Raw genomic sequence first — 21,395 nt, 5'->3', positions numbered from 1 at the left:
TAAGTGGCTTTCTAACTGTTTACCTTGAGTAATTTGAGAAGAGTTTCTTGCAGGTATTTTAAATCTTTTTTTTTTTTTTCTTTTTCCTTCTATACATGTCAAGAGAGAAACTGCAGTATTTCTTTAGGAAATTTTGCTTTCCGCATAAAAGAAAATTACAAAATATCAATATCATGAAAATTCAAGCTGCATGAATTTAACTTCTCACTGGAAGACTTTATAGTGTTAATTGTTTTCTGTTTATTTTTTTTACCCCAGTAATCATATTTTTGTGTGTGTGTGTATAACATTCGCACTCATGGAGACAGTGCTGGAGCCAAAACAAGGGAGATGTCAGCAGGTTTGGGCTGTGTGAGGACAGGGGATTTAGTATCTGATGATGGTAAGTGCTGGTAGAAGTACGTAACTTGGTCAGAAAAGGAAAAAAGAGAGGCAGAGGGGAGCATTGTGGAGAGCACAACTGCAGCATTCTTTCATCTTTAAGATGTCCAGCAAGTTCACAGACTCTGGCTTGTGGAGGTCTGCTGAGAGGTGCAACAGAAAAAGAAACATAAATAGGGGCCACTGTCACCAGGGCCAGTCCTGTCCTATCCCTGGTCAAGGTTTCTCCTTCTCATGCTGTGGGTGGCCAGTTGGCCAGGACCTGAGGATGTTGCACTGGAGCTCTGAACAGGGAGAGTACAAATAAAAGGTTAGGGCAGAGCAGCAACCAGAGCCTCAACAAGAGTAGGAGCAGGAGTGCAGGTTGATGTCTGAAGTTCTGTTTTAGTATCTCCACTTTGCTACAAAAGTAGAAGAATACAAGAGATGGACAAAGGTAAAAAAAAAAAAAAAAAATCTGAGATGAAATTGGATTGCAGTCAAAGTGACTAATAAAATAAATAATTGCAGAATTATGGGCTGACTTCACTATTAGCATTTTTTCTTCTTGGTCAGAGATGGCATTTTGATGTTGAGAGAGATCAGATGAGCTGTGAATGACTGATTGTAATATTGGGGCTTGTCTGATTTTTTGTTGTTTTGGTGGTTGACCACTGACACCTAGCTCATATCCTATTATTAGAGGAGTTGAATTTCGTGTGGAGTGAAAGCATGGGGTAGGGTGGATCCTGCGCAGCTAAAACAGTGGCAATGGGGACAATGTTCATTCTGTAAATGCCCCCTAATTACTACTGCTGAACTTGTTTCCTTGAAACTTTGTAAAGTTCACTCTTTCTTCAAGTAATTCTTTTTATTTGGTCACTCTTCTGGGTCACCACTTTTAACGAGGGGCTGTCACTGAAATGCTACTTTGATCAGGCTTCTCCACGTGCCCCTAAACGCATTACTAGGAGTAAAGTTTGGCTCTCAAGGAGAGCTGTGCAATAGCAATTTGCAAGGGAAAGAAAATTCTTTCAGTGTGGAACATTTATGGACTATTTATTTATTTATTTAAAAATAAATAAAACAACTACAACAAAGAAAACTTGCAGATATTTAGGGTCAACTGCAGCTTTGCAGAATTCTTTTCTCTTGTTATTATAGTTGATGGAACTTTGAATGGTAATTCTTTTTGTTTTGCTCTGCTTCTACTAAATACAATTGTACTGTAGTGAATAGATTGTGGACTATTGTCAAGCTAAATAGCACTTTAACATCAGTCTTTTCAAAATAGGCCACTGACGTTAATACAGAGACACTTCTGTCCTTCATGTTACACTTCCGTAATCTTTATTCTCAAAATTAAGCATGAAAAGGTGAGATCTAATCAATAATCACTTTAAAAATATTACCTTAATAAAGCTCAATAACTGTAAGTCTTCCTGTCAGTTCAGGACAGGATGCAACTTCTGCAACTTTTAAGTCTTCTAAGCCCTTTTAGCAGGAAAAGAAAGATCTGTTTCTGTGACAAACCTCTGATAAATATTCCACTTAGGCTCTATTTGCAAAGTTTGTTACCACAAGTTATCTGTGGTGCAGTGTGACTTCTATCACAGAGTCACAGAATGGTTGAAGTTGGAAGGGAACCCTGGAGGCCACCTAGTCCAAACACCCTGCTCAAGCAGAGGTGCCTAGACCAGGTTGCCCAGGACCATGTCCATATGTTTTCTGATGTTCTCCAAGGACAGAGCTGCCAAACCTTTCAGGGCAACCTGTGCCAGTGTTTCATCACCCTCACAGGAAAGAAGTTCTTCCTGATGTTTAGATGGAACTTCTTGTGTTCCAGTTTGTGCCTGTTGCCTCTTGTCCTGGCTCTGGGCACCACTGAGAAGAGCCCGGCTCCATCTTTGTTACCCTCCCTTCAAGCATTAACAGACATTTACAAGATCCCCCTGAGCCTTCTCTTCTCCAGTCCCAACTCTCTCAGCTTCTCACAGAAGAGGTATTCCACTCCCTTGACCATGTTGGTAGCCCTACATTGGACTCTTTCTAGTATGTCCACATCTCTTTTGTACTGGGGGGCCCAGAACTGGACACAGTACTCCAGGTGTGGCCTCAACGATGCTTAGTAGAGCAGAAAGATCACCTCTCTTGACCTGCTGGTGAACTGTCCCTAAAGCAGCCAAGAATACCATTGGCCTAGCATTAGCAGCAAGGGCACATTGCTGACTCACATTCAACTTGGTGTCCACCAGGACTCATAAGTCCTTTTCTGCAGAGCTGTTTTGCAGCTGGGTGGCCCCCAGCATGCACTGGTGCCTGGGGTTTTTCCTCCTGAGGTGCAGGACTTTGTATTTCTTCTTGGTGAACTTCATAAGATTCTTATTGGCCCACCTCTCCCACCTGTGGTAGCCTAACAATAAATGGTAAGGACAGGCCCTTTTAGTACTGTATGGTCTACTGTTTCTCAGTAGTCAACATTTTATAATGGCATTTTTATTACTAGAGGTCTGGAAGACCTCAAGAGGTTATTCTTGGATGAAAAGAATGACAAAGTTAATGTGTACAGGTGTCCCACATGACAAATGTACACTTTCTGGGGAACAGGGTATGATTAATTATGCTAATGACAACACTGCAAACTGTTTTTACCTCCCAGTCATGAATTAAACAACCTTGTCAAAAGGAAAGTTGGGGACAATGGTACATTAAATCCCTGTCACAATAAAAATGACTACTCTAATGTTTTCCTCTTTTCTTTATGTAGGTTGTGCTGTGGCATAGTACGGTTTCCAAGTTGCCTTTTAAAAATTTCTGAGGTGTATACTCAACTTATTTTTCTCTTTATTGTTTATTTAGAAAAGGTAGTAAAAATAATTAGTTTGAGGGCTTTACTCACTGATGTCCTCAGCTTATGTTTTGCAAAGCTATTTAATTTATAACTAGAAGGTAAGACAGCTTATAGTATTGTTCTAAGCATAATTAGTAATTTGTGGTTCTTTGTCATAGAAGCATGTCTCCACAAATTCTTATAAACCACATTTTTAAAGTAATGTCATGTCCTGTTGTGATTTTTGTTTATAACTGTAAGCTTTCAATATTGGAAAATGCAACAAATACATAGAAAAGGTGTTTAGAATATAACCCATGTATTTGTACAGGCAAAAAAAAAAAAATCAAAACTCTTCCTCAAATAGATTTGTAAAACTGGTGGTTAGTTTGGGGCTAATTACTACTAGGGGCACCTGTGAGTACATGGTGACAATAACTTTCCCTTATTTGACATTGCATTTACTTCCCCTTAGACCTGTTTTGTGGCAAAGCAGCATCTAGAAGTTCCAAAACATATTACGGCATTCTGCCAGGTCAATATGACCTTTGATTTAGGCAATCTTTCAGGAACAGTCATTAAAATGAAAACCATGTGTGCATTCCCTAAGAATCATAGAATTTTCTGACTAGTTACAAACTTGGATTCTATTGTGGGTTTTGTTGTTGTTTGTTTGTTTTGTTTTGTTTTGTTAAGATTTCCAAGGCTGTTTCAGTTAAAACTCCTCTACCTCTTTGGAACTTTTCTAGACTAATCAAGACAATTATGTCATGACTACAACTTGCTGACACTGATGCTTTTTGCCTTGAACCATCTGTCACATTTCATTCCCAAACAAAATGAGTGTTGCAAAACAGAAGTCAGTGCAAGTATTAATATGCTGATTATGAGTGTATATGCGAATGTTTCTCTAGCAAATTCATTTCAGTTAATTATGATATCATTATCAAAGTCAAATTTTATGAATTGAAAGGAATTGTTACTCTTGGAGCATCAGTTTCCAAAATGTAGTAGTAACTACTTTCAGCAAATTAAAAATGGAAATGAGATCTGTGAGCTAAATCTTGAAGTCTCTGGTTAATTTTTCACTGAGCCTTACCTTGGGCAAGTAACTACCAATTTCCGAGTTCAAAAGGAGATGTAGGACAGTGAAAGGTTGAAGCTTAGTCTGTTCTGGGACATGAATGTGTAGACCCCCACTAGATGGACTAGAGGATGATGATGATCAGTGGACAGAATGGGTTAGAAGAAGGGGTTCCCTGTTTGAGCTACAGCAATATATTAAGGAGCCAGGAACCCCATGTGGTGAATTGAATTAAATAATTTTATACACTTGGAGGAGCATAGCTGCTTGTGGTTTCAATTGACAGGGAACACTGGATTGTAGCAAGGAGACAGTATGATCCTGGAAAACCTAAAGGGAAGAAAAACTGCAAGAGAAAAGGATATAGGGAGAAACCAAAGTGGAGGTCCCTGCTATTAGGATAAGTGATAGACATTTAATAAATCAGCAATTTCAGTAGTAGCTCCCAGAGGGCAAGTTGTTGCACCATTGTGTCATGGAGCACAGATGAGTGGCACAGGAGAGAAAAATAAGTGTGAATGAAAAGATAAAACTTCAATGTTACAATTCTTTGGTGTTGTCTATGTCCTATATCACGCAGGTTACTGTGTTGTCAGTGAGTGAGTTCTACAGGTATACAAATTTAGAAATACGAATATTGTAAAAATGACAGAAGAACATAGAGCAAATAATTGTGGCAGGCTTCTATCCCTATGTGGAAAAACACGCAAATTAGCATGCTTAGTAATAGGTTACACTAGGCAAACCACAGAATTGTAGGAGAATAGATTATAAACTGAACAAGGCAAGAACAATCATCTGATGATCTCTAACAGGCAGAGATCACTGCTCCAGCAACCTTGTACATGTCTGTAACAACCTGGGCATTCCATGAAAAAATCACATCTTTATAAATTATAAAATGTATATTACAAAGAAGAAGTAAAAATTAACAGAAAAACAATAGATTAGTATTTAGTGAAGGAAAGCAAAAGGAGTGAGTTACATGGTTACTGCTTTGTGAAGGCTTAGCTGATTCATGATGGGTTGATCACAGGTGGTTCTGGAAGGGGCACTTGGGTGAAAGTGCACAGAATCTGAAATAATTCTGCCATGAGTTAAGAGCATTGGCATAGCTTGCAGGCAAATTTACAGATTAAATTAATAGATTATAGAGAAAGGATGCAATTCATCTATCTGCGTTGACATCCATGTCCATGTTTGTCATCCTTAACTCATGTACAGTCAGAGATGTAATCAATATAGTCACTAGTCAGTGAACACCAAAGACAGATGTTTAAAGCAGGTTGGATGAACTGCCTCTTGTATCTAATTCTCTCTGTTTGTCAATGTATTATATTACTACAAAGAGAGCTTGGGGTGATGAGCTCAGGTATAGATGTTTACCATATTTAATGTATTAGTCTGGGTGAGTTAACCATACAGTTATTTTACCAGCTAGCACAAAGAAGGTTTCAGAAATGTCCACCTAATCCATGAAATATCAAAGACACAATACATATTCAGAAAAAAAAAAAGAAGGCACAAAAGACTCAAATTTGTTGCAGAGAAAAAAACATTTATTAAAAATGTTCTGCATAGGTAGGAATCTTATAAGAATTACAACAAGAAACTTCTGTTAAAAAGTTTGCAAATGCTAAATCAGTCAAAATATAGTTAACATGGCACCTTGTAGACAATAGAAACATAGCACTGAAAATAAAATATTTTGGAAGTTTGAAATGACCAGGGATGCCAAATACAGCATGTGTTGGCCAAAACTAACCAAGGAAGTTAGAGGGCTGATGAGAATATATGGGAATTACAGCAGCGGGAGCTAAAACAATAAATGTGCAATAGGTTTTGTAATAAAGTAGGGATGGGCCTTTGAAAAGCAAACCATGTATTTCCACATTTCTGTAGCTTACTGCTCAGAGATCTGGAAACTAGACAGCCCGTCAGACACTTCCACAGCATTCGACAGACACAAAACACTGACACATTTCAGCAGAGCAGTCAGCTGTTCCATCCTGTGATATTTGAGAGGACGATTGCTAATCATCTTGTAGGGAGTTTCTGGTATTTACCTGAGAATGGCAATTCATTCTCATATTGCCCTGCTGAAGTTGGAGCAAGCAGTTAAATTTGTAAAGACTGCTTTAAGAAAAGCTACCAGGGGAATAAAAAAAACATAAAAATAAAAATAACTTCTGCTAAATGATCCTTCAATGGAGGTGCATTCCTTAGCAGCAGGCTTAGGGATTATATGAAATAATTCTTACTGGGGCTATGCTACCTGAGCATTCCTACTACCATTAATAATGGAAAGAATACCAGACAAAAAAAAATCCCAAAATGAAAACACACTGTTTTCAAATAAGTGTTTGCAATTTTCTAAAATTGAAATCAAGAACCCTTTGTATGATCATGTTACTGCCTAAAGTCAGGTTATGTCCTAAAATATTTGTACTTACTGAAGAGAGAGGTCTTTTTTCATCTAAGATGACACTACATAGCCGTTCATCAAAACTGCAGATGTTTTACCCAGTACTGATTCAAGGCAAAATCACAGGCACTGAAAATGGTGAAATATAGTTTCTGTTGAAAACTGCTGTTATTGGAGTTTGTGCTGATGAGCAACCATGAAGCACCTGAGCACAGCCTCTTAACTCACCAGTTGGGACAGCAGGTTCACATCTTTTATTCTTATGAGAAAGAGTAGTGCTTATTCTGTTATCAAACTGTTTATAAATGTGCATGTAAATTGTGGGAAAGTAGAAAGAGAGGCAGAATCTTGAGTTAATTAGCTAGGCTGCTGCTTAAAAGTAAATTCTATATGTTTTGAGGAGGGATACTATGAAAAATAATTACCGAACTGCACAGATTTGTAATGTAATTTTGCATCACATTTTGCAGTACTTTACTTCCAGGAAAAAAAAAAAAAAAAGGAAGTGAAAAAAGACAGCATGCTACTGTTAAAGGAGTAAGGCCTGAGGCTGCACTTCCTGAGCTGTCTTTTTGTGTTGGCCCACAGGGTAATACATCTGAGCAGGAGGGAAATCTGTCCCCTGTTCTATGTAAAGAGAAGGATCCAGATGGTTAGGATCTGTGATTGGAAAGGGTGATGATGGCTGTGAATTTGCAGCCTGGGATTAGCCTATATTAGTGGAAGTTTATCAGGAGATTTCCAGACCTCCGAGGACAAATATGCTCACATGTTTTCCTTGCATCACTCATAAATTTTCTTAAGCTTTAAAAAACAGTGAGTAGATGGAGTAAAATATGTCTGGGTTATTTTACTGGGATATCTGGAGTACTACTGAGTGGCGCATCTTGTTGGAGCCTGTCAGAAATGTGGGTCAGGGCTTTTCTGGTCATTCCTGTTGCACTACACCCTTTAGCACAGGAGCCAGCAGGAAATGTGTTCATTACTTAATGAAGAGCTCTTTGATAACAAAAGTCATTTTATGGACTACAGCTGTTAAAAGGCAAAGGTGATATAAAGCAGAGTGTACATCACAATGTTTCTAGCCAAAATCAGTGACTCAGGCTACCCTGTGTCCATTACAGGGGATTACACTTGTCATCACCAGTAGGCAAGTAACTCTGAAGGACTGTGGAGAGCTGGCTATTGACTGGCAAATATCAGCTCACAGAACTGCATTCCTTTTTACCTCTTCACATCCTGTCTTTTTCTGATGTCTTATATTACAACACAGCTGTTAGTATTTTTTTTCCTCCCTGTATAGCTTCCTTTGTCTTTACTCCTGTGTCAAGTGTCCCTTCCGGAGCTACCTTTCCCCCTTCTGTAAGGGGGGAGCCCTCGTATCAACTTCCCCTGAAATTCTGTTTTGTCTTGCTTTCCATCAGTGAACTCTTAAAATGATTTCTGTTCTTGTCTTATGCTTTATCCTTAGAAATTGGCCCAGAAACAGGGCAAAGATAATGATAAGCTTGGGGGGGGGGGGGGGGGGAGGAATCCATATGCCTTGACATCACTCTGACCTTGACATAGAAGGGCATTAGCCTACTTAAGGCTGAGGTTTACAGGAAGTAGTTGCACTGAAGTGGTGACAGGACTTAAAATGGTCACATTTGTATTTGTCTGTAAGGTTCCGTTTCATAAAGTAACAGATAACTTGCCAAAGCATTTGCCCACATGGAGTGTCAAACAAATGCTTAAATAATTTTTCAGATCAGACAATAATAACTTGAATGGCTTAATGTTAGTGTAAACAGCCCTCAGGATAGCCAGCAACTGCTTCACTGAACATTGAGAAATTGTAAGGTATAGGTTGTGTCTAAAATGAATCCACTACTTTTTATTGTAGAATTTTATAGTAGGCATAACTTACACTGTCCTTTTTGTAGCATTGCAAAGTTTAAATAATATTGTGCTTTTACATCATAATAAAAATTTTGATGCATGACAAGTCTTTATTTCTGCATCTCCCACAAAACACAGTGTTTATTTGGTTTGTTGCATGTTTATAAGTTTGAAAATGAAACTTCAATCCATTTATGCCTTTGTTTCAATACACTTTGTAAAAGCTACTGTGTATGTCCAGTCTCATAAAGCTTTATGTGGTTTAATTTTGCATTTCCTATCCTATAACACACTCTTCTAGCTCCTATTCTCATTGTAAAAGATTGAATAATTGAATGTTGCAAATCTCAGCTGAAAAGTCATTTACAAAGAAAAACATATATATGTGTATATTTCCAAACCAACACCAGGCAACTGAAAGCTAGTGAGAACAATGGGTAATATATTTAATTTCTTATTAAAAGATAAAAATTCCTGTTAAATAGTGGAAAATAGGCCTTTTGTTGTTATAATACAGTGTTGCATTAAAATGATGTATTGATGTGGAAGTCCTGGACCTAAGGAAGTGTTCTCAGTCTGTAAACCTTCTAAGATTCATAAAATATTACTTGTATATGCCTGTTTCAAACAGTCAAAATAAAAAAATGCTGACAGTTGGTTACATACTTTTATTTTATTTTATTTTTTTAAAAGAAGTAATTCAAAACATAGATGAGTTAGAGATCAATCAGGCTGGGAAACGTGTTGAAAATGCAGTTCATATGCAAAGGACTGCTCTAAACTGCAGTATTTCTAATAAGAGTCAGTCTTATTATTTTGAATTCTGCCCAATTATAATTAATAGCTGTCCTTTTCTAAAAGTTAACGTACAACTTTGACAAAAGCTCTATTCCTGGTCCTCTTAAGTAAGGTTTGTTTGAAAGTGTTGAATTCCTAATAGTATCAATTTAGATGTAAAGGGCTTGATCCTATGTGTGTCATGGTGAAGGTTCTTTTTTTTTTTTTTTGCCTGTCAGAGGCAAACTTGTAGAAACTTCTTGTAGGCCTTCATTCAGGCTTCTGTAAATGCAAGATTAAAATTTTTGATGTGAAATTATGTACACTATGTGATGCTATTGTTGACTGGTACCATGGCACCATGTACCTTTGCTAATCGTTCATAACAACCAGGGAAACTGAGGGCTTCATCTCCTTCATATCCATAACTGCCATATATTTATGTTATTAATCATGAAATACTGATGAAATTCAGTTTGTTCCTTATGTTTCTGGTAAGTTCTATGGACTACTGCACTGACTGTTTTGGCTGACTCATTTGGCTTCCCTAAGAAGCCTGTTAAAATAACTAGTCACAGAAAAAAATGTCTTGGTCTTAATGCTACTGAAGCAGATTGTAAAGCTCTACATGTTGCCACAGGATGTTCCCCTAATTGCCTGTATTTTGTATCAGGACAACTCCGCAACACTTCACAGTAGCTGCTTTGTTAAAATCATTTTCTACTACCAAAGGCAGAACCAATACTCATACCCACTCTTTTTCTGAAATAGCAGAGCAACAGAAATGATTACCCTAGTCAAAGGGTAAAATATGAAAGTTTATATTTTCCAAAAGACATTACATAGAACATTAATTACAAGAAGAGATTGTTTTGCAGGAAGTTTTTGCATATTAGTAGATAAAATGTCTTTTATTCTTTCAGGATAAATATTAGAAATATTATGGTTGGAAGAAGCTCATAAACTTTTGTCAGTTCAACTAAATGGTGTTTTTAAAGCTATGATGCAGTGGCAGTCCTATCTATCCAGTTAGTACATTTTTATTGTAGAAATTAAGGGGCCTTTCTCCACTTTTTTTTTCCTGTCCATTTTAATACCTTAAAAGGTATTTCAACAGCTCATATGAAGATGTAGTGCAAAGTTTTTAAACTAGCTCAAGGTTAGTCCAACAGCTAAGCACATATGCTGTATTATTTTTGTAATTTAATCTAATACTTCTGCATTGCACTATAGTAGCTTTAGTATCTCTAACATGATGCAATATTACGTGTTATAGATGTGCTTATAAAAGCTTGATTTAAGAAACAACAAAAAAAAAGAAAAAAAAAAGAAAAAGCATAATTCAAAGAACTGTTCCAGAAAATCCTCAGAAAATCTGAATTTTTGTATTTTATTAAGAAAGAAAAAAAGAATTATAAGAAAGAGAAATCCTTGAAAAAATTCCCTTAGTTTCCAGCTTGGAATATCTTGGAAGAGAGGCTTATTTCTTTCCCCTTTTTTTTTTTCCACTTCAAGCTTACAAATTCATTGGGCACCGACAATATGTCCAAAGCATTTTCACCAGGAGTGTGGAGTTTTTGGTTGCTGTGCAGTAAGCAGCTTGTTGTTATCTGAAAGAAAAGTTTGAAAGCTTAGGCAGGCTTAATTAAAATCAATGAAGGATTTAAAAGCAAACACTAAAATTATTGCTGGAGAAATATAATTAGCAAAATAAATTGCATCCTAAAATATTTCCAGAGCAGCCCACAGGGACCCAGTGCCAGTCTTCACTAATGAGGAAGCAAGAAATATTCTGGGGAAGCCACAAGAAGGCAGCAACAAAAAAGACTGGAACAATCCTACTGATAGCACAGCCTCACATTAAGAGGCTATTTTGTCACTTAGTTTTACATGTTACCAGCTGCATTATTAAAAATATAAATATATTTTCTTTCTTCCTGTTATTGTCTGCTTTGTCGTATCCAAAATTACTGATTACCCATAATTTTGATTTCCTACCCGTGTTTCTGAAGACTGCTAGTGAGTATGAAAAACTCGTGAATCAAACCACACAAGCCTTTTTATGCTTATTACTTCAGATAAAGTATTCTAATTTCTCTATTTGGGATCTGTCAATGTCAGAGGAAATGTCTGCTCCTAGAATTTCACTATGAATTCTAACAGAATGCAGATTTTCTTAATATCTTGAAGGTACTGTTCTGTGGATGTGATGATTGTCCTGCTTTGACTCTTAGAGAATTTTAAGAAAAGCAAATTCCTGCTACATAGTTTGCATTCCCTGCAGTTTGAAAACAGAGTGCATGCAACTGCTGTCCGAGTCACATTATGAAAAATCACTTACTTGTCCGTTGCCAGCTTCTTTGTTATAACATCATCCCTTCCTTGGCAACAACCTTGTCTCAAGCCAGTCCTTGCTAAATTCATTTCCCTTGCAAATTGTCAGATTGATATCAGTCTGTTTTCTGAAACCAAGGCCATTGAAATAAACAGGTTACTATGCATCTTTGTCAGTTTGACCTGGGACCTAAATTTCTTCACTTGCTTCCACTTCCCCTTACAATTTTGGCCTTGACTCCATTCACATCCTATCCTCCTTCCTTCTATCAGCTATTTGACTAAATAACATGCCCAACCTTCAAGCTTTCTCCTGCATATTCTTGCTCCTGAGATGTTTCCAGGTGTGAGCAGTGGAAAAGAAAAAATTATAACCAATAGTTAAACTTTGTGATAAAGCACTGAACTAATAATAAGAATGTCACAAAAAAAATGAAGGAATCAAAAATATTTTTTTTGTTCTTTTCATGGAAAGTTTACCTCAAAAGTAGATATTTGTTTTTGTGTTTTATTTCCACTTACTTTAGACAGCTTCTTTATGTTCCTAAACACTGAAGAGACTATTCTGGATAGGGTTTTTATTTCAGATCTTCAAATGCTAAGCACATATAATAGTAATAATTCCACACATTATATGTGTCATTTTGAATTGTGACATGCAAATAGGCTCCTGTTTCAGTCTTCAAAAGCAGTTTGTGTCCATGTTTTCCTAGTTTGTCTCCAGGAAACAATAAGGTAGCCAGAATCACTAACTTGCTGTTCCTGCTCTGCCTGAACTGACCAGTTCTGACCTTAGCCCTTAAAAATTAGGGGATGAATATACAAGGGGATAGGGCCATCAGTGTGTCTCCTTCAAGTGTTATGGGTTCAAAGCTGCCTTGTATTGCCAGAGAAAACATTGGCATAACTTAGCACGCAGGGTCTGCCCTGCTGTTCCTGTTAGAAGTGTTTTAATTTCACTTATTACTGTACTAAACAATCTATTCCAGATGATGTATAGCCTATAACTCTGTCTTTAACCAACCTGAAAAAAAGAAAACAAGACCTTGTAAAATTGCATCATGATCCTTAAAGCCTAGGGCATTTTGCAGCTATTTGCTTGAGTAGAAATGGTGACTTTTGATTTCAAGCTCCTGCACATGGCAGTCTGGGATGTGCATGCACATCTGAGAGCAAACAGTCTAAAGACTGTGGAAGAAAACTTAAATGGAGGTTGTTTTAAGAATCAAGGGACTTTTTAGTTTGCTAAAAATTATTGTGGTATTATACTATTTTTTTCATCAATAAGTGCTTATTAATTTAAGAGGTTATTAATCGGAGTGAGATAATTTGGTGACAGTTCAGCTTGAGCTGAATGGCATGTGATGTGTGATTTCATAATGGAAGATGCAGTGAAGCCAAATAAAACAAGGTGTTATTTGGCAATGGCTTAATAGTGCAACAAAAGTCAATTTCTATAAGCCTTTTTTTCTTCTTCTTTTTTACTGCAGTTTATGTTCTGTTTTCATTCCTTACATTATGTGTGAGAGGAATGAAACACAAAAGAATAAAAATATCTCTGGAGTGTTGACTATGATTCTTAAATTTCACCTCTTTTAGTCTTATGGAGTAAAATAAAGAATTTCCTTCTGTGGAGTAGTTTTCTATGAAGTGGGATTAAAAGGCATTATACATTTTATACATGCATTTTATACATTTCATTTTCAGATTCCTATCCCCTAATTTCTACCTGTCTCACAAAAAGAATTGCAACCAGTATTTTAAGGTCAAAATTATGTTTATTAATCCATCCACCACATTTAATTCATGAGAGGTATTCTGTAAGCCATTAGACCTGGACACTGGGGCCTCCTTATTGATCAGATAAATTATTATGTTAACTGTACACCTGCTTCTCTGTCCAAATAATACACTCGTACCTACAACTACTGTTTCATTTCCTTCACTTTTTCAGCTCTGAGCTGTATCATTTCTGAAGTGTCAGGCTGGGGTTATGTCAGCCTGACTCTCCTTGGTCACAAAAGTCTAGGTCCATGTGTTCAGGAAAAGGTCTTCAAGCATTCTTCAAGACAAGTTATGTTCTTAGCCATTCTAATAAATTCTTGGCTTCTATTAAATAGTAGCATGGAAGAAAAGCCACTTTTTGCTTTGGAAGAGATATACTCGCACTGCCCTTCAACAGCCAGCCAGTGGCTCAATTAGATACATAAAAATTTCTCTTTAAAGAGAACTTGTGAGTTTTTACAAATGCTTTGTTTATGCTTCTGCAGCTGTAGCTTTTATGACCATTTTAGTTGTTAATTCCAACTTCTAGTATAAACATGGGCTTTTGATAACACAGAAATGAGAAAGTTGTGCACTCAGCTGTAAAAATGTCCAAGAAATAATATTTGGCACTAATTCACTTGACACGTAGTAAAACATTTCAGTGGAGTAACTTGTGTTCTCTTGGTACTTCCAATAATTTGGAGTTCTTTAGAATCTTGGCCTAGATCTAAAACTGAAAAAAAAAAATATTTATTCAAATTTTAATAGATGCATTATGAATCTATCTCCATTGTGAGGGATCAATGGTTTTAACCTATGTGAAAAGTAACTCAAATATTACTTATCAAGCACTTTGGACATTTGAAATGACAAACAATTTCATTGTTTTAAATGTATTGTTTTCACTGCTAGCTATGTGGGGGTTTATTCTCTTGCTGTTGTTACTGAGAAAACACAGTTTTGCTGGAAACTGAAATGGAACACAAGTATAATACCTATCCATCAATGTACATCTTAAAATAAGGTCAATTATATATTATAACAGTTTAGTTATCAATTATTCAAGTAAATTTAATTAAATTTCATGCAAACTAGAACAGTGATAAAATGTGCATTTACCATGGTAAACAGTGCATTTGGTTTAATGTGAAATAAAAAGGTAGAAAAATATATGAAGTGCACTTTATCCCTCGTATAGTTTTAAATCCATGTTCTTGGAAGTTTGTAGTGTGGAGTTCCATGTGTATATTTTATTGAAAGAAAACTAACCTACTTCTACCACATATTCATGTTAGGATTAAGGACATTGGAAAGATGACAGTTTTAATGAATCTCATAAGACATGTTTTCCTTTCAAATGTGTTGAAAGTATTAATCTTTCAGGGAAAAATATAGTACTAGCTAGGCACAGTCAAGAAGATTCTGAGATACTTCTGAGGTTGAAAAGTAGTTGTTGTGAAATATAGCTGTGTTGACGTCTTTTTTTGTTTTAAATTTAGTAATTTTGGCAGTCGGTATAGATATTAAAGGTCAGCTCTGCTCACAGAAGCACCTTAAACTTATCAAATGTTTGAAAACTAAAAAAAAAGGCATCCTTTGCAGCACATTTTTTATTCTGTGCATCCTATTCAGATGGTTTTTTTGTTTGTTTGTTTGTTTTTGGTTTTTCCTAATATACTTATGTATTTGGATTTCTACCTCATTCACATTACAAGGATATCACAATAGGGTACTTTTTCCACATTTTGTTTCTGGACAATGTCTTATACAATGAAACGGAATCACTCTTATGACTTGCTACTTCTATTGGATTGCTTATTTTCTACCATGCTTGCCATGGTGCAGCTCAGAGAAAACTGCTCTATGGGAGACATCTTTTACCCTTACTTCTTTAGATGCAATTGATTGCTGAAACTGAGGACACATGGTAGCTTTTGTTCTCCCACAGCTGCTTGGAAACTTTTGTCTTGTTGGTGTGACCTGTGTGAAATTGCTCATCTAATAGAGAATTTTTTCTCTAATCATAGGCAGCAATGAGACATATTAAACTGTTTCTTCCTCTTTTATCTGTGCAATGTTCCTTTTGGAAAAATGTTCTTTTCAGAAAACTAGTGCAGGCTTTAAAGAGGACACAAATTCCAAAACATGGAGCTACCTACCACCCTGCTACCAGAGCTTGGCATTAGCAAGACATGGTTCAACTTTGAAAAAATTCTGAAATGTGTTCTCTGCCCATGTATACCCCTCTGTATGATGGGTATATGAATGATCAGAGGGTACCATATGTAGCCTCTTTTCATGGGGATCATAATGACTTATTTGTTCTTCAGCATTGCCCTTAATAATCAGTTGCCTTCCCTCCACTTGTCAGAAGCCAGACTACTGCAAGAGTAAACAGCACAGTCAGTAGGCAGCTTACTGGTGCATTGTCACTAAAGCATAACTTACTGATGTGCCCGTTAATTGTACTGCAACTGAATAGCATTTCTGTAGAAGAATGATGGTTGTGTTATAACAATTAAGCTACGCATTTTGATAATATGGCAAATAGCTTTGTCACCTCAGTACATTAATTTAAAATTGGGACAGGGTGGGAAAAAAAAGATCCTGTTTAGCAAGCAATCAACTTGTCCTTTAAGCCAGTCAGCACTGAAAGTGTATTTATTGGACAGTACTGTGAAACAGGTGGTCTCCAAAGATAACAGTGTACCAGGAGAAGCCTCAGTCAAAATAAAATGTAAGGAGTAGCAGAAAGGAGAGCTCATTTTGAACAGGATTACAGAGATCTTGTCATCTCATTATTTTCAGTGGCAGACTAACACTCCTGTTAATATTTTGACTTCAAATAATCTAACTTCATTTCTCCAGTCTGTGTTAGAGTCTCCTTTTTCCTTTTTTTTGTTTCATTTTACTTTTATTTCTGTCTATCTCTCTTTAAACTAATGTCTCTAGATTCTACACAACTAAAACTTAGAACTGTGAACTTAGTAATATGATATTGAGTCATTGATCAAAAGTTCAATCAAAAAGAAAATATTTTCTCCTCAGAATATTTCTGCATGTGTTAAGAATTATCATGCATTCTTTTGTCCCATATTTTGGTGTAATGAGTTTGTAATGTCTGAAATGAGTCCCAGGACAACAGAAAATTGCACAGCTTGATGGGACCTCATCCCCAAAGGTTAACGAGGAGAAAAGCCCCAACCAGCTCAGCTAGCATCACTCGTGTTTTCACCAACAAAATGGAGGTCTCTTCACAATTCCTAAAGGTGGTGGCCTATATGGGTCTACTGTGTCCTGAAAAGTCTACTTGTCCTTAATATTGAATGGTCATCCTTTTGTGGGGAAAGAGGCAAAAGCTAATTCAGGCAGATAGTCTATATCCAGACATAGTTTATGGGAATTTTGTACTCAGTACAGTACAGAAATGTGGCCTTATGTGGCTCCAGAACAATTAAAATTCACAAATAGTTTCTTTGATTTGGATATAACTGTCAGAGAGAAGAAATAACTGTTTCTGAGAATGTGAGGAAATGCATCTGAAGATGCATATTCTTTTTATATGTTTATTTACATATACATGACATTGGGATTATGAAAAATATAAATTACTTCTTTAAATTGATATAAAACCATGGAAGTCAGCTATATAAATCCATCTTTAAGAGCCTGAGAAATTTTGATGTCTCTACATACATAAGGGTCATTTTACTAGTTTGCTGCTTGCCATAAAACTATGATGAAAAAATCTGGGTTCCCTTCTAAAAAAAATTATTTCTATTCCTTTTCCAATGGTAATATTGAATTTTAGTCGTGGCTGCATTTTTTATCTGTTCTTTGATGACCTCTCCTGGAGATTTTCTTCTGCGTCATCCTGGAAGTTTAGTGGGTTTTGCTTCCTGGAGGTAGGAGCAAAGGCCATTGAGCCAGTCATGAGCTTTTGAAAAACTATTTTTTTACTCTGTTGAATTTAATCTGACATGGGTATCTCAGGCTTTTACTTGTTTCTGTCCATTAGGTTTTTTTCACAATATACGTTAGACTTGAATTTCAAACAGATGAATCAATGAATACTTTTTTTATTTATTTAATCTCTGGTTATATCAAGTCTTTCTGTCCTGTTGACAGTCTCAGAGTTTCAAACTGATTTGTCTCCTGTCTTACTGTCTCTAGTCACTTCATTGTCTTCTTGCTGTTATTTTGGCTTCTGTGTATTATTTCTACCCAGCAATGCTCCCATTTTGCAGACCATTTCTGCCTATATTTCAGCACATTCTTGAGCATTAAAGTGGTTGAAACAGAACCTTTAAGCTGAAAGGTCAACATTATCTTCTTAAAATCCATAGGAAATGTGTTATTGATTTCAGTAATAGTGGGATAAATCTGTGATGCAGTTTAGCCTCATCCTTCTATCGCATATCATCATTAACTGAAACTGAAAACTGTTTGATGGCAGAGCAATTCTGCTTATGACGTGCTTATGCTAAGTCTCACAAAAAAAAAAAAAAAAGACTGAGTCTCTGATTGTGGACTCTGCACAGGACAGCTATATAAATAATCATAGAATCATTGAACACTTTAGATTAAGAAGGACCTTCAGAGATCACTGTGTCCAACTCTGTGCTCAAGACAATAAATGAGTGTTGCCTGAAATATTTATTTTCAATGTATTTAAAATATATAAAATGGGGAGGTATTTTTTAAATTTAAAATCAATACAAGAATTGCAATAAAAGTTGGGATTAAGTATTTTAACTTCAAAGCAATATCGAGGAGGTAGAACAACAGAATGTGCTTAAACAGGAACCAAAAAATCTAACTAATATAGGAAAAAGAGTTTGGCAGTGTGACTGTAGTCATCCCTGCTTCATAAATATTCATCTGACTTTCAGGTTCAGCTGTAGTCAGACGGTAAAAGCCCTTGTAGACTTAATGAAGCAAGGCAGATCATGGTCATGGGAGACAAGGACCTGTTACAATTTTGTTACCTTTTATTCCACTTAATTTTTGTAAGACTGCAGTAACTTCTTTAACGGCTAGAGTCATCTTCATGTTATTAGACCAATTCACTATTTTCATCTTAATAAGTTGTTACACAGTCCTTGGATAAAATTGCAGATTGACCTCACAAAAGTAACATGAAATATTTTTTCTTTTATCTATTCAAGAAAATCAGTGAATTAAAATCACTGACCTAAAAATGTATTTTGTGTTACAACACCTATAAGCAGGTTCCAGCTCAGTGGTATCACAGAAGTAAATCTGAGGAAGAAACAAATAAAAGTTTGCCTCCGTAATGAGAGTGGAGAAACTTTAAGGAGACATTGAGTGGAAGAATCTCATTAGAAGAGCTGATTGATATCCGTGGAAACCTTCTCAACCTTGTAAGAAGGTTGAGAAAATAAATAGCCATAGGAATAATTACTGAATAAGACTCAGTGCAATGTTATCGTTTAACTGGAGGATTAAAATGAAGAAGCGTTTAGATTTGGCCCCTCCTCTAAGCCATCAACAAAATGAACACAGTGTATGTATGAATTTGTAATGCGATATGCCTTTTTTGAAGGAAAAGTTTCCATGGTAACATGGCAGAAAATCGATAAATGAGTTGTGGTGTGATCTAAAAAGTGCCTCACCTCCAGGTAAAGTTTGAAGCAGTATGAAAACAGTATAGTTATCAGCAAACTGCAGACAGTTTGTGTAATTCAGCTGGCCACTTAATTTTATTCATGGATAACTCTAAGCTCATCCTGTAAGATCACCCTATCCTATAACTCTAGTTTCTCGAACAGTACAATTTAAGAATGAAATTGTTCTGCCCCATGGGGCAGCTGATAACAACTTCAATAGTCAGACAGTAAATACAAAGGACCCATGACTAGATTAGTTTAACTGGTCTGCTAGCGTTTTAATGACTTTGTTCTCCATTAAATGTTCTGTTTACTAGTATATCAGCTTGATCTCATTAAACTGCTGAGGTTAGAAAGATAATTCACAAAATGCTCATTTACAGAATGATATTTTTTTTCAGGCAGAATTTCTTATTAGTTTGAAAATTAATGAATATATCACAAAATATACATACACTACTCCTGTATACATGTGCCTTCAGTTAGTCGTAGTAAAGGTGATCTCTAGACACAAACGAATCACAGGATTGCAGAGTGGTTGAGATTGGAAGTGACCTCTGGAGGCCATATGGTCCAACCCCCCTGCTTAAACAGGGCCACCCAGAGCAGATTGTACAGGACCAAGTCCAGGTGGCTTTTCAAGATATCCAAGGAGGGAGACTCCACAGCTTCTCTAGGTGACCTGTGTTAGTTCTTCATCACCTGCTGAGTTAAAAAGTGTTTCCTAATACACAGACAGAAAGACCTTTGTTTCAGTTTGTGCTCATTGTCTCTCGTGCTGTCACTGGGCACCACTGAGAAGAGCATGCCTCCATCTTCTTTACAACCTCCCTTCAGTTGTTTGTATACATTCATGTGATTCCCCCATGAGGCTTCTCCAGGTTAAACATTCCCAGTTCCCTCAGCCTTTTCTCTTAAAAGAGTTGCTCCAGTCCCTTAATTATGTCATTGGTCCTTCACTGGACTCTCTCCAATAACTCTGTATCTTTCTTGTGCTGAGGAGTCCAGAGATGGATTCAACACTCCAGATGTGTCCCATCAGGACTGAGAAGAGGGGAAGGATCACCTCTCTTGACCTGCTGGCAGCACTACTCCTAAAGTAGCCCAGGATACTAAAGAGTGTACTTTGAACACAAGGTCACACTGCTGGCTCACATTCAACTTGGTGTCGACCAGGACCCCCAGGTCCTTGTCTGAAAAGCTGCTTTTCACATGATTTGCCCCTAGTACATACCCTTCAAAATAAATAGAAAAAGAAACAAATAAAACCATAAAGTTTTGAGCTCCAGCCAATACTCAGATTACTCAAAAGTTATTCATAAATGTTGGCATTATGTGTCTCTATTCTAGTGCCATCAAACCTCAAGATGACAGTTTCCCAAACTGTGTTAATTTAAAGGCATGCATATTTACTTTGCCTCAAATAATTATAAAATGGACCTAATCAATTACTTCACATCATTTATACCAGCTATGACTTTGGACCAGCAACGAAAACAGATGTTTAAGATAAAATTTCAATGTAAATGGCATGTAATAAATCTAACTGCAGACTCTCGTTGTTGTAGAACTTGAAGGAAGGACACCTGACTGCATTCAGCTGTGATGGGAGGAGTCTCACAAAGCTTTGCTTCCACTCTTGGTGCTTTCTTGCTATTAACAAAGGTTGTACATTCATATGACTTTCATCTGCTAATTTACTGAAAACAGACAAAGAGCAAAAAACATCTGGCAGTAGAATATCATAGTATATCTAGCTATACAATTTAATGGGTCTCATTCCATTGATTCTGTAGATATAGTACATACTCTTATGATGGCAGAATTAGAAAGACTTTAAAATCTGTGGAATTAAAAACAATCAAAGTTCGGAAGAATGACTTTTTTTTGCTTTCTTCAAGAAAGAAAGGAATTTGCTTTGTGCCTGTAAAAGTTTTTGTTTGTTTTGTTGGTGAGTTTTTATTTTTTTTAATTGATGTTGATTGTGGATGTCTTTATCAAAAAAGTTTAGCTTTGTAATGTAACTAAATCTCAGCACAGTCTGATTGAATTCCATTTGATTGCATTTGTAAAAGTGTTCCTTGTGTGGGGTCCTGTTACTGCATAAGAGGTCTCACTTTCATTACTATGTATAGTGGAGGCTTCATTACACAGCAGTAATGAGAGAGAGAGAGACTGCAAAGGTAGTAGACACTCAACTAATTAACATTTGGTCTTAGATGAGGAGAGAATATAGTATGTCATGCTGAGTAAAGACCATTTCCAAACAAACTAAACCTCTAGGAATAGGTTACTTAAAATTGCATG

At 36.4% G+C, this 21,395-nt stretch overlaps 1 protein-coding gene and 1 long non-coding RNA gene across 3 annotated transcripts in view; both read left to right on the top strand.

Moving 5' to 3' along the window:
* PLXDC2 (plexin domain containing 2) overlaps positions 1–21,395 on the top strand; it is a 268,291-nt gene that overhangs the window by 154,696 nt on the left and 92,200 nt on the right. The window lies entirely within an intron of this gene.
* The window catches only part of LOC308190199, a 44,188-nt gene continuing 22,800 nt past the window's right edge, over positions 8–21,395 (top strand). For both annotated transcript variants that reach the window (XR_013947000.1, XR_013947001.1), the window contains exon 1: positions 8–20,753. This is a non-coding gene — a long non-coding RNA (uncharacterized lncRNA). The remainder of the gene's footprint in view (positions 20,754–21,395) is intronic.

This window comes from Anser brachyrhynchus (genome assembly GCF_964034855.1).
Source record: "Anser brachyrhynchus genome assembly, chromosome: 2".
Taxonomy (NCBI): Eukaryota; Metazoa; Chordata; class Aves; order Anseriformes; family Anatidae; genus Anser; species Anser brachyrhynchus.
The sequence above is the reverse complement of the archived record's forward strand: the minus strand, read 5'-3'. Positions and strand labels throughout refer to the sequence as shown.